The sequence below is a fragment of the Macaca thibetana genome, chromosome 4 (genome assembly GCF_024542745.1).
Source record: "Macaca thibetana thibetana isolate TM-01 chromosome 4, ASM2454274v1, whole genome shotgun sequence".
Taxonomy (NCBI): Eukaryota; Metazoa; Chordata; class Mammalia; order Primates; family Cercopithecidae; genus Macaca; species Macaca thibetana.
This window is the reverse complement of record NC_065581.1, coordinates 38,026,259-38,038,664: the sequence shown is the minus strand read 5'-3', so window position 1 is coordinate 38,038,664 and position 12,406 is coordinate 38,026,259. Positions and strand designations below refer to the sequence as shown.

Sequence of the window (12,406 nt, the reverse complement as noted above, 5' to 3'; positions counted from 1 at the left end):
CCCAGGCTGGAGTGCAGTGGCACCATTGCGGCTCAGTGCAACCTCCGCCTCCCAAAGTGCTGAGATTACAGGCATAAGTCACCATGCCCGGCCTATGAGGGGCAAATTATTACTGCTCTTTCAGTCTCCTGTTCCTGCTCCTTTCTTCTCTCATTCAATTCTGCAGATTCTGGTGAAGAATCTAAACACAGGTAGGAAAATGCCCACAAACGACACGATTTCAGCCCCTTATTCCTTTCCTCCTTTCCCAGTCCTGTTCCCTTGTACCAACTGCTACCACTAGAAGCACCACCTCATCTCCATCTCACCAGTGGAAAACAAGTCTTTCTAACAGTGCAGGTGTCCCCGGGAAGAGCAGCACTCTAAGAGCTGTCACCCATCCCTGACACTTTCAGTCCGTGAAGATCCCCCAGCCTTCCATCCTACTTTTCTTCATACAGTTTATTACTGTGTGGCAGACCCTGAATTAGGAATTGAGGAATACCCGGGGAAGCAAGACACAGCCCACATTCCAAGGGGCTCCCAGCCTAGTGAAGGGCCAAGCCACTTGGGCTATTTGGACCCAGGACGATGGGTGCTAGAGGAAGCACTGGGGGCTGCAGGAGGAGGCCTTGGAGGTGGAAAGTCAGGGAAGTCTTCCTGGAGGAGAAAACCTGTAAGCCGAGTCCTGGAAGATAGTATGATTTAGCCCTTAGGAAGGAGGGGAAGAAGGCTGGGTGCAGTGGCTCCCGCCTGTAATCCTAGCACTTTGGGAAGCTGAGGCGGGAGGATGGCTTGAGCCAGGGGTTCAAGACCAGCCTGGGCAATATAGTAAGACTTCATCTCTACAAAAAAAATTTAAAAATTAGGCTGGGCACAGTGTCTCATGCCATGCCTGTAATCCCAGCACTTTGAGTTGGGGCAGATCATTTGAGTTCAGGAGTTTGAGACCAACATGGCCAACATGGCAAAACCCCATCTATACCAAAAAATATAAAAATTAGCTGGGCATGGTGCCGGGTGCCTGTAGCCCTGGCTACTCGGGAGCCTGAGGCAGGAAAATCGTTGGAAGCCGGGAGGTGGAGGTTGCAGTGAGCCGAGATCGCTCCACTGCACTCCAGCCTGGGTGACAGGGCAAGACTTCGTCTCAAAAAAAATTAAAAAAATTAAAATTAGCCAAACATGGTGGTGTGTGCCTGTATCCCAACTACTTGGAAGTCTGAAGTGGGCGGATCTCTTGAACCTGGGAGGCAGAGGTTGCATTGAGCCAAGATTACACCACTCCCACCAGCCTGGATGACAATGAGACCCTGTCTCAAAAAAAACAAAAAAGAAAGAAAAGAAAAAGAAAAAAGAAGGGAAGGAGGAAAAGGAAAAGTGGGAGCCTGAGAAGGCGCAGGTACCCCTGGGATAGCAGATCTGTAAGCTCTTTTCAGTCATTTCCACCTAGGGTTACCGGAGGGGCTGTGTGCAGCGGATGATAGTGTCAAGAGGAAGCACGCAGGCATGGAACTTCCCCAGACAGAAGAGGGTCTCCGCTTTCCCACGGCCTCTGCTCTTAGGTGTCTAACCACCAAGTATTTCTTCAGCAACTTTCCCACCTGACTGTGGCTGCCTTTAGCTCCAAGTCATTTCTAGCAATAGTGTCCCACGGAGGACAAACTTCGTTCTCTGTCAGTTTCTCCCCACTGGTTCAAGATACGTCAGTGTTTCCATGAGGTTTACTTCTTTTCACCTCGTAGCCTTCACTCTCCATTTCCCTAGCCTCCTTTCCCCTAGTCCTCCCCACAGGACTTGCTACCTTTCTTCAGTCTCTCTTTTTTTTTTTTTTAATGTTTTTGCTGTGTCACCCAGGCTGCAGTGCAGTGGCGCCAGGCTCAAGTGATCCCGCTTCAGCCACCTGAGTAGCTGGGACTACAGGCACATGCCACCACACCTGGCTAATTTTTGTATTTTTTTGTAGAGACAGGGTTTCGCTATGTTGCCTGGGCTTGTCTTGAACTTCTGGGCTCATGTGATCCTCCGGGCTCTGCCTTCCGAAGTGTTGGGATTACAGGAGTGCACCACTGTGCCTGACCTCAGTGACTTCTGACTGTTGGTCTGTACACATGGACTAAAGCTTTGCCTGCCCCCCACCCCCACTGCATCACTGTCTCCACCCAGCTAGTGTTTTATGAAGGGCCCTGGAGGAGGCTGCCTGGAGACAAGGACTGAGCCCCTGACTCCCAGACACACAGGGAAGATGCGCAGGGAAGCGCTCTCAGCCTCCCTCCCATGTCATCCTCTCACCAGCTATTAGGAAAACAGGGACTCCTTTAAATGCTTACTTTTTTCCCACAAATAAATTATGATTTTATTCCCTGGGAAATAATTTTTACAAATGCCTCTGATCATATTTCGTTTCATTAACAAAGGATTTTTTTGTTTTGTTTTACACCTATTTTGTTATTATTATTTTTTTAAATTTTATTTTAGGTTCACAAGCACGTGTGCAGATTTCTTTTCTTTCTTTTTTTTCTTTTTGAGATGGAGCCTCACTCTGTAGCCCAGGTTGGATTGCAGTGGCATGATCTCGACTCACTGCAACCTCCGTCTCCCGGGTTCAAGCGATTCTCCTGCCTCAGCCTCCCGAGTAGCTGGGATTACAGGCACTCACCACCACGCCTGGCTAATTTTTGTATTTTTAGTAGAGAAGGAGTTTCACCGTGTTGGCCAGGCTGGTCTCAATCTCTTGACCTTGTGATCTGCCCGCCTCAGCCTCCCAAAGTGCTGGGATTCCACAGTTTTGTTGTTGTTGTTTTGTTGTTTTGAGACAGAGTCTGCCTCTGTCACCCAGGCTGAAGTGCAATGGCGTGATCTCGGCTCACTGCAACCTCTGCCCCGTGGGCTCAAGCAGTTCTCCTGCCTCAGTGTCCCGAGTAACTGGAATTACAGGCGCCCACCAACATGCCCGGCTAATTTTTGTATTTTTAGTAGAGTTGGGGTTTCACCACGTTGGCCAGGCTGGTCTCGGACTCCTGACCTCAGTGATCTGCTAGCCTCAGCCTCTCAAACTGCTGGGATTACAGGTGTGAGTCACTGCACTTGGCTGGATTCCACAGTTTTGTGATCCTCACCCTTCTCCAAACTTCCACCCTCTAGTAGGCTCCGATGTCTGTCGTTCCCTTCTTTGTTTCCATACGTACTCAGTGTTCAGCTCCCACATGTAAGGGAGAACATGCAGTATTTTTTTTTCTGTTCCTGTGTTAGTTTGCTTAGGAAACAAGGGTTTTATGCATGTGTGTTTGGTGTATGATGTGCGTGTCTGTGCATCTGTGTTGTGTATGTGAATGTATGCATTTGTGTGTGTGTATGTTCGTAATCTGGGTTTGTGCATGTGCATGTTTGTATTTGTGTCTGTTGTATCTACGTGTGTATGTTTGTGCATCTGTGTTTGTGTATGTGAATATGAGTGTGTATTTGTGTATGTTGTGTCTGTGTGTATGTGTGTTTGTATGTCTATGCTTGTATATGTGTGTGTGTGCTTGTGTATATGTAAAAGACTGAGTTAAATAATTACTTGGTAGCTTCTGTACTGGAAGGGATTAAAAAGAAATAATTACCTGGTGATTATTAGAAATAACTTTCATATTAAAGATACATAAAACTCAAAATTTTTTTCAGACTTTACATGTTTTTAAAATCTCCTTCTGCCTCCTACCAAGGATACAGAAATGTATCCTGTGAGGGGCATCTTATTTAAAATGTATGTTTGGTTTCTCTCCCCCGACAGTGTGGCACTGACGAGAGGTCTTTTGTGAATGATGTGATGGAGAATGGATTTGAAGTCAGCCTGCTTCTCAAACGGAGTTTTGGGGGAAATAAAGGATTCCTTTCAGAGGCATTGGGAGAAAGTACTTGTAAAAGTGTCCCAGTGGCTGGGCACAGTGGCTCATGTCTGTAATCCCAACATTTTGGGGGGCTGAGGCAGGAGGATCGCTTGAGCCCAGGAGCTCAAGACCAGCCTGAGCTGGTCACTATAGGGCAACGTAGTGAGACCCTGTCTCTAAAAAATAAAAAATAAATTAAAAAAATAAAAAAACAAGAAAAGAAAAATAAAAAGTGCCCAAGCAATTAGGAATCCTGTCAATTCAGCAAATAAACATTTTGCAGCTCCTTTTCAAGCATTTCCCAGCTCCCAGCATCTTCCTCTCCAGCCTCCTCCCTGCTACCTGGACCTCGGCCTGGCCCCACCTGCCCCACCCTTTGATCTGAGGAACTCTTGCATTTTTTGGCCTGATTGGGATTATTTTATTTAGCATTTGATCACCTGTGTACAATAACCATCCACCTTCTCCACCTTCTGACATCCTGGAGCACACCTATGTTTCCCAAACATATGCATTCACACCTTCTTTCATTCGTCAAAGTTTATTCATTCATCAAAACGTATGGCTTGTCAACTATATGCCTTGTGCTAAGTGAGGCAAAAATAAAAAGCAAAATGCAGTCTTGGCCCTGAATCAAGTAGAGAGCATGTCAGGAAGTCATTACAGTACTATGTGATAAATCAGGTAAGAGAGGAAGTCCAAAGTGCTATGTTATCTCTATTTGTCAGTGATTCATTCAACGAATCTTTATTGAGTTCATACTAAATATATCAGGCCCAGTTCTAGATATTGGAGTGACAAAGGTGAAGAAAACAGGTAAATTCCGGCTCTCACGAAACTTACATTCTGAGGGGGAAGACAGATGGTAAGCAACGAAACATGCACATCTATATAATCATTTCAGCTATGATAGGTGCTGGGAAGAGAATGAGACAAGGTAGTATAATTGAGAGTTTGGTCCCAAATAACAAGACGTTGCCAGTCCTAGTAGTTCTGTCCTCTCATGATTGACTGGCTCAGGAATACGCTCTTGACTCACTGGAGATGGGCAGCCAGGAGGCTTTTGGACACAGGATGTCTCTCTGGGGGAGGTGATGCTTAACACGACTGAGAAGCTCTGTGGGAAGGACATTTGAAGCAAAGAGCAAGTGCAAAGTTCCAAGCAGGGGGAGCAAGTCTAGGGTGTTCCAAGAACAGTCAGGAAGCCAGTGACTGGGCTGGGCGCGGTGTTTCACACCCATAATCCCAGCACTCTGGGAGGCCGAGGCAGGCAGATCATCTGAGGTCAGGAGTTCAAAACCAGCCTTGGCCAACATGGTGAAACCCCATCTCTACTAAAAATACAAAAATTAGCCAGGCATGGTGGCAGGCGCCTATAATCCCAGCTACTCAGGAGGCTGAGGCAGGAGAATCTTTGAATCCGGGGCATGGAAGTTGCAGGGAGCCAAGATCGCGCCATTGCACTCCAGCTTGGGTGACAAGAGTGAAACTCCGTCTCAAAAAAAAAAAAAAGAAAGCCAGCAACTGGAGCACGGTGAGGAGGGCATGGAAGACAAGGTGGACCAGTATGCCTTCCAATCCCTCTAATGTACCTTCCTGGGCCTCAGAGCAGAAAGCTAAAACCAACATTCCGGATGCCTTGGCAGATACAGTCTTGGAGGCTGCACCTGGAGAGTGAACTTGGGAAGGTGGAAGTGAGGCAGAGCCCATCTTCCTGCTGCCTTTGACTTTGCTCCTGGCAAATAAGGTCATGGAGACTCCCTGGATCTCCGCAGCAACGTTCCAGTGTTTGATCGCTAGCTTAGTGAGCAGCTGTAGCTTCCTGATACCTGTCTTCCTGTCGGGAGTAGTGGCAGTGGCTCTCCGGGGGGCCAGTTCAGTGGTGTTCCTTCAGGAGTTACTCCCAAAGGCCAAGCATGAAGCCTCCTATACCCCTCCTTCCAAGGATGTTGAAGGAAGCAAGTCCCTGTATTAAATCCCTTTCTGCTGCAAATACCTGGAGTGGTCTCTGGTTCTCTGCAACTGGGCCTGGGGGATGCAGAGGTTTGGGGGACCCAGCTCTCATCCTCCAGGAGACCCCACCATTAAGCAGAGAAGAACCCACTAATCCTACTCTCTGTTTCCCACAACAGTCAAGTCCTTTTTCATAATGAAACATTTCTTCTAACTGCAGGGTAGTTCAAATTTGGTCAAAGAATTGTGGGCAGTCTTAATAAACATAAATCCACAAGTTTCTCTTTGCCACGTTTGTTGAATTGCTCAAATAATTTTTATTTTATTTTACATACTTTTTTTAAGAGACAGAGTCTCTCTCTGTTATCCAGGCTGGAGTGCAGTGGTGTGGTCACAGCTCACTGCAGCCTCACACTCCTGGGCTCAAGTAGTCCTCCTGCCTCAGCCTCCCAAGTTGCTGGAACTACAGGCACATACCACCTTGCCTGGCTAATTGTTATTTTTTGTATAAAAATACAAAAAATAAGGTGTCCCTGCGGAAGAGGTCTCACTTTGTTGCCCAGGCTGGCCTTGAACTCTTGGCCTTAAGGGATCCTCCCCACTCAGCCACCCAAAGTGCTGGGATCACAGGTGTGAGCTACTGTGCCTGGCCTCAAGTAGAGGTGGCAGGCTTGATTTCCCTGGGCCATCTATTTCGGAGTAGGTTACACTTGGCTAGATGTTCAGTGACCTGCTCATCATTACAATGTTATAGACTAGCCAGGTATGGCGGCGATACTGGTCTGCATTTCCAGGTGACTTACCAATGAAAGTCAACACTTATGGAGTGCTACTGTGAGCCAGACCTGGACAAAAAGCCCTGAGGGAGATTTTCCCTCCAGGTGCTTACCGTTTAGCGGAGAGAAATACGCAAATAAGCCATCAGAACTAACACTGATTGAGTGTTTACCAGGTACTGCTCCAAATGCTTTACACGAATGAACCAATTTATTTTTCAAGACAGTGAAATAAATCATATTGTTTTTCCTATTTTACATATAAGGAAACTGAGGCCCTGTGTTCCTGCCCTCGCGGTGCTCACAAGGTAGGAGGGAAAGCTGACAGCTAAGTACATCAGTTGTGATACAGAATAATAAAGGGTTTGGGGGTACCAAGGGGTAGGTTAACTCTTTGTAGGTGACTTACTGGTAAGAAAGCCTTCTTTGGAGAGGTGACACACAAGCTGGGTTTTGAAAAATGAAAAGTGAAGACAGTCTGCAAGGCCAGTGGTTGTGGGGTGGAAGGTAGGTCAAGGGTCAGGGTTAGGGCAGAAGGCATTCCAGATGGAGGGCATGGCAAGTGCAAAGACAAGGTGGTGTGGAACAGGATGGTGTGTTGCAGGAAGCGGGAGCTCAGTAGGGTTGCAGCAGTGCTAGTGGGTAGCAGCTGGAGGGGAGGCTGGAGAGTGAGCAGCTGCCATGTCTTGAAGGGGACTCCCGTCTGCCGCCCGCCACCTCTCATCACCCCCAGCCCCCACTGCTGTGCTGAGTTTACATTTTTCTCTGGGGCAGTGGTAAGGGTTGTAATTCATCCATTAGAGTATTGTGAAATCAGTTAAGCAGGTCAAAAAGGAATAGAATGGAACAGACTAGACTGGAATAAAATAAAGATGCAATATTCTCGTATTAAGAGTAAATTCCATTCTGAAAAATGCTTCCATTTTATATATTGTGATAGAGGCTGCAAGTTTTCCATGAATCCATTCTCCTCTCTGTATCTTAATAATCAAATCCCTGGCTGGGCGCGGTGGCTCACACCTGTAATCCCAGCACTTTGGGAGGCTGAGGCGGCAGATCACCTGAGGTCAGGAGTTCAAGACCAGCCTGACCAACATGGTGAAACCCCGTCTCTACTAAAATTACAAAAATTAGCCGGGCATGGTGGTGGACACCTGTAATCCCAGCTACTTGGGAGACTGAGGCAGGAGAATCACTTGAACCCGGGAGGCAGAGGTTGCAGTGAGCTGAGATAGCGCCACTGCACTGCACTCCAACCTGGGCGAGAGAGCGAGACAATCTAAAAATAATAATAATAATTAAACAAATAATCAAATCCCTGAGTCTTGGCACTTTGGCTTCCCAGCTAGAGACTACATTCTCCAGCTTCCTCTGCAGTCAGGTGTAGAAATGTGACTAAGTCCTGACCAATAGGATGTGAGCAGAAGTGGTGTGTGTCACTTCTAGGTCACCTTCCTAAAACAAATAGGTATGCACTTCTTTGTGTCTTTGTGTCTTTCTGTCCTTCCGGGGGCTGGGATGCAGATATGCTAGTAGGAACTGGAGCAGCCACCTCGGGCCTGGAGTTGGAAGCTGTGTATTGAGGGTTAACACCCTGAGCCCTGAAAAGCCCAGCCCTAGGCTGTAAAAGAGAAGTCAACTTATGTGAAAGAGAAGTGAATTTCCACCTTATTTAAGGCACTGTTACATATCTGTTACATTATCTCAAAACAATCCCTAATACACATACGCACATATATGCACGTGTGTATGTGTTCGTATATGTATATATGTATGTGTTTACACACACATACGACAAACTATACTGTAAATTATATTTATTACTATGGCTTTGTGGGGGAAAAATAAAGAGAAACTACCTGCCTTTAAAAGATATTTTGGCCGGGCACAGCAGCTCATGCTTGTAATCCCAGCATTTTAGGAGGCCAAGGCACGCGGATCACTTGAGGACAGGAGTTCAAGACCAGCCTGGCCAACATGGTGAAACCCCATCTCTACTAAAACTGCAAAAAAAATTAGCCAGGCATGGTGGCGGATGCCTGTAATCCCAGCTACTCGGAAGGCTGGGCTTTGAACCCGGGTATCAGAGGTTGCGTGAGCCAAGATCCTGCCATTGCGCTCTAGCCTGCGTGACACAGTAAGACTCAGTCTTAAAAAAAAAAAAAAAAAGTGTTTTAAGCAAGTGAGCAATGCAATCAGATTCATGTTCCCAAGCTGAAAGGAATCTTAAGGATCACTTAGCCCAGTTATTCCTTCTTATAGATGGAAAATCTGAGCCCACTGAGGTTAAGCAAATTATTCAAGGTGCTGAGGCTCAGTGGCAAGAGCTAGTTTGCGAACCCTGATTTCTGAATCCAAGACCAGATGTCTTCAGTGTCACCAGCTGACAAAGATTCATTTATCTTGCTCTCTCTTTCAATCCTCAAATACATTTCAACATCACTTTATTCCTCTAATTTTCTAATTAATTTAATTCAATTCAACAAATATTTATGTATAACCCTATTATATACTAGGTTATAAAGACAGAGGAACAACCTTCATAAAATTCTCCTTAGCTGGTATCAAAAATAGATACAGAAGTAAATATTTATTGGGTTTATGCATGGATTCATACATGTATGTATCTTTCCTAGTTCTGACCACTGAGAGGGCAGAGAAGCAATGATATCCTTGTAGCAACTGAGCACATCTAGAGCTCAGATTTTTAAAAAAAATAGATTTAGGGGGTACAAGCTCATATTTGTTACAGGGATATATTGAACAGCTGGGCTTTAAGCATGACCATTGCCCAAATAGTATGCACTGTACCCATTAAGTAACTTCTCATCCCTCACCCTCTTCCCATCCTCCTACCTTTCCAAGTCTCCAGCGTCTATTATTCCACCCTCTGTGTCCATGTGTACACATTATTTAGATCCCACTTATAAATGAGAACATGTGGTATTTGACATTCTTTTTTTTTTTTTTTTGAGACGGGGTCTCGCTCTGTCACCCAGGCTGGAGTGCAGTGGCCGGATCTCAGCTCACTGCAAGCTCCGCCTCCCGGGTTCACGCCATTCTCCTGCCTCAGCCTCCCGAGTAGCTGGGACTACAGGCGCCCGCCACCTCGCCCGGCTAGTTTTTTGTATTTTTTTAGTAGAGACGGGGTTTCACCGCGTTAGCCAGGATGGTCTCGATCTCCTGACCTTGTGATCCACCTGTCTCGGCCTCCCAAAGTGCTGGGATTACAGGCTTGAGCCACCGCGCCCGGCCTATTTGACATTCTGTTTCTTTTTTTTTGAGACAGAGTCTCACTCTGTTGCCCAGGCTGGAGTGCAGTGGCGCAATCTCGGCTCACTGCAGCCTCCACCTCCCGGGTTCAAGTCATTCTCCTGCCCTCCCAAGTAGCCTGTCACCACACCCCTCTAATTTTTGTATTTTTAGTAGAGATGGGGTTTTGTCATGTCAGTCAGGCTGGTCTCGAACTCCTGACCTCAAGTGATCTGCCTGCTTTGGCCTCCCAAAGTGCTAATCACCATGCCCAGCAGGACTTTTTGTTTCTGAGTACTCCACTTCAGATAATGGCCTCCAGTTCCATCCATGTTGCTGCAAAAGACATAATTTCATTTTTTAATAGCTGAGTAGTATTCCATAGTATGTATATTTTATTTATATATATTATAAATATAATATGCATAATAGCCATTTTGACTAGTATAAGGTGATACCTCATTATGGTTTTAATTTGCATCTCTCTGATGATTAGTGATGCTGAGCATTTTTCATATGCTTGTTGGTCATTTGTATGTCTTCTTTGAAAAGTGTCTGTTCATGTCATTTGCCCACATTTAAATGGGGTTATTTGTTTTTTTCTTGTTGTATTGTTTGAGTTCCTTGTAGATTCTTCATATTAGTCCTTTGTTGGATGCATACTTTGCGAACATTTCCTTCCTTCCTTCCTTCCTTTTTTTTTTTTTTTTCCAGGATCTCACTCTGTCACCCAGGCTGGAATGCATACGGAGTGTAGTGGCATGATCATAGCTCACTGTAGCCTCAAACTCCAAGACTCAAATTATCCTCCCACCTCAGCTTCCAGAGTAACTGGGACCACCAGTGTATGCTACCATGCCTGGCTAAGTTTTTCATTTTACTGTTTTATAGAAATGGGGTCTCACCATGTTGGCCAGGCCAGCCTTGAACTCCTGGGCTCAAGCAATCATCCCACCTCAGCCTCCCAAAGTTCTGAGATTATAGGCATAAGCCACTACACTTGGCTTGCAAATATTTTCTTACATTCTGTAGGTTGTATGTTCACTCTGTTGATTATATCTTTTGCTATGCAGAAGCTTTTTCATTTAATAAAGTCTCATTTGTCTATTTTTGCATTTTCTTTTGAGTTCTTACTCATGAATTATTTGCTTAGGCCAATGTCTAGAATTTTCCTAGATTTTCTTCTAGAGTTTTTGCAGTTTCAGGTCTTACATTTAAGTTTTTAATCCATCTTGAGTTAATTTTGTATATGGTAAGAGGTATGGGTCCAGTTTCATTCTTCGGCATATGGCTATCCAATTTTCCCAGCACCATGTATTGAGTAGGGTGTCCTTTCCCCAGGATAAATTTTTGTCAGCTTTGCAAAGACCAGTTGACTGTAAGTATGTGGCTTTTTTTCTGGATTATTTATTCTGTTCCATTGATCTATGTGCCTATTTCTATACCAGCACCATGCTGTTTTGGTTACTATAGCCTTGTAGTATAATTTGAAGTCAAATAATATGATACTTCCAGCTTTGTTCTTTTTGCTTAGGATTACTTTGGCTATTTGGGCTTAAGCCCAGGAGGTTGAGGCTGCAGTGAGCCAAGAATGTGCCACTGCAGTCTAGCCAGGACAACAAGCAAGACCCTATCTCTTAAAAAAAAAAAAAAAAAAATAGCCTGGGTGCAGTGGCTCATACCCGCAATCCCAGCACTTTGGGAGGCCGAGGCGGGTGGATCTCGAGGTCAGGAGTTCAAGACCAGCCTAACCAAGATGGTGAAACCCCATCTCTACTAAAAATTTAAAAAAATTAGCTGGGCGTGGTGATGGGCACCTGTAATCCCAGCTACTTGGGAGGCTGAGATAGGAGAATTGCTTGAACCCGGGAGGTAGAGGTTGCAGTGAGCTGAGATCATACCACTGCACTCCAGCCTGGGTGAGAGAGCGAGACTCCATCTAAAAAATAAATAAATAAAAATAAATAAATAAATAAATAATTTAAAAATAAAAATGAATTTATTGAGACCTGTTTTGTGGCCCAACGTAAGGTCTACCTTGGAGAATGTTCCGTGTGCTGATGAGAAGAATGTATATTCTATTGTTGTTGGGTAGAATGTTCTGTAAATGTCTCTTAGGTCCGTTTGGTCTAAAGTCCAATTTAAATCCAGTGCTTCTTTGTAGATTTTCTTTCTCGATGATCTATCTAGTGTGTCAGTGGGGATGCGAAGTCCCCCACTGTTACATTCCTGTCTATCTCTTTTCTTAGGTCAAGTAGTATTTGTTTGATGAATCTTGGTGCTCCAATGTTGGGTTTGTATGTATTTAGGATTGTTGTATCATCTTGTTGAATTGATCCTTTTATCATTATATAATGACCTTCTTTATCTTTTTTTTTTTTTTTTTTTTTGAGATAGAGTCTCACTCTGTTGCCCAGGCTGGAGTACAGTGGTGCAATCTCGGCTCACTGCAACCTCCGCCTCCCAGGTTAAAGTGATTCTCCCTCCTCAGCTTCCTGAGCAGCTGGGACTACAGGCATGCACCACCACGCCCAGCTAATTTTTGTATTTTTAGTAGAGACAGGGTTTCACCATGTT

The 12,406-nt window shown here is 45.2% G+C and overlaps 1 long non-coding RNA gene across 1 annotated transcript in view; it reads right to left on the bottom strand.

The window, feature by feature from the left end:
* LOC126952843 (uncharacterized) overlaps positions 1–12,406 on the bottom strand; it is a 195,649-nt gene that overhangs the window by 18,163 nt on the left and 165,080 nt on the right. The gene's annotated exons all lie outside the window — the stretch shown is intronic.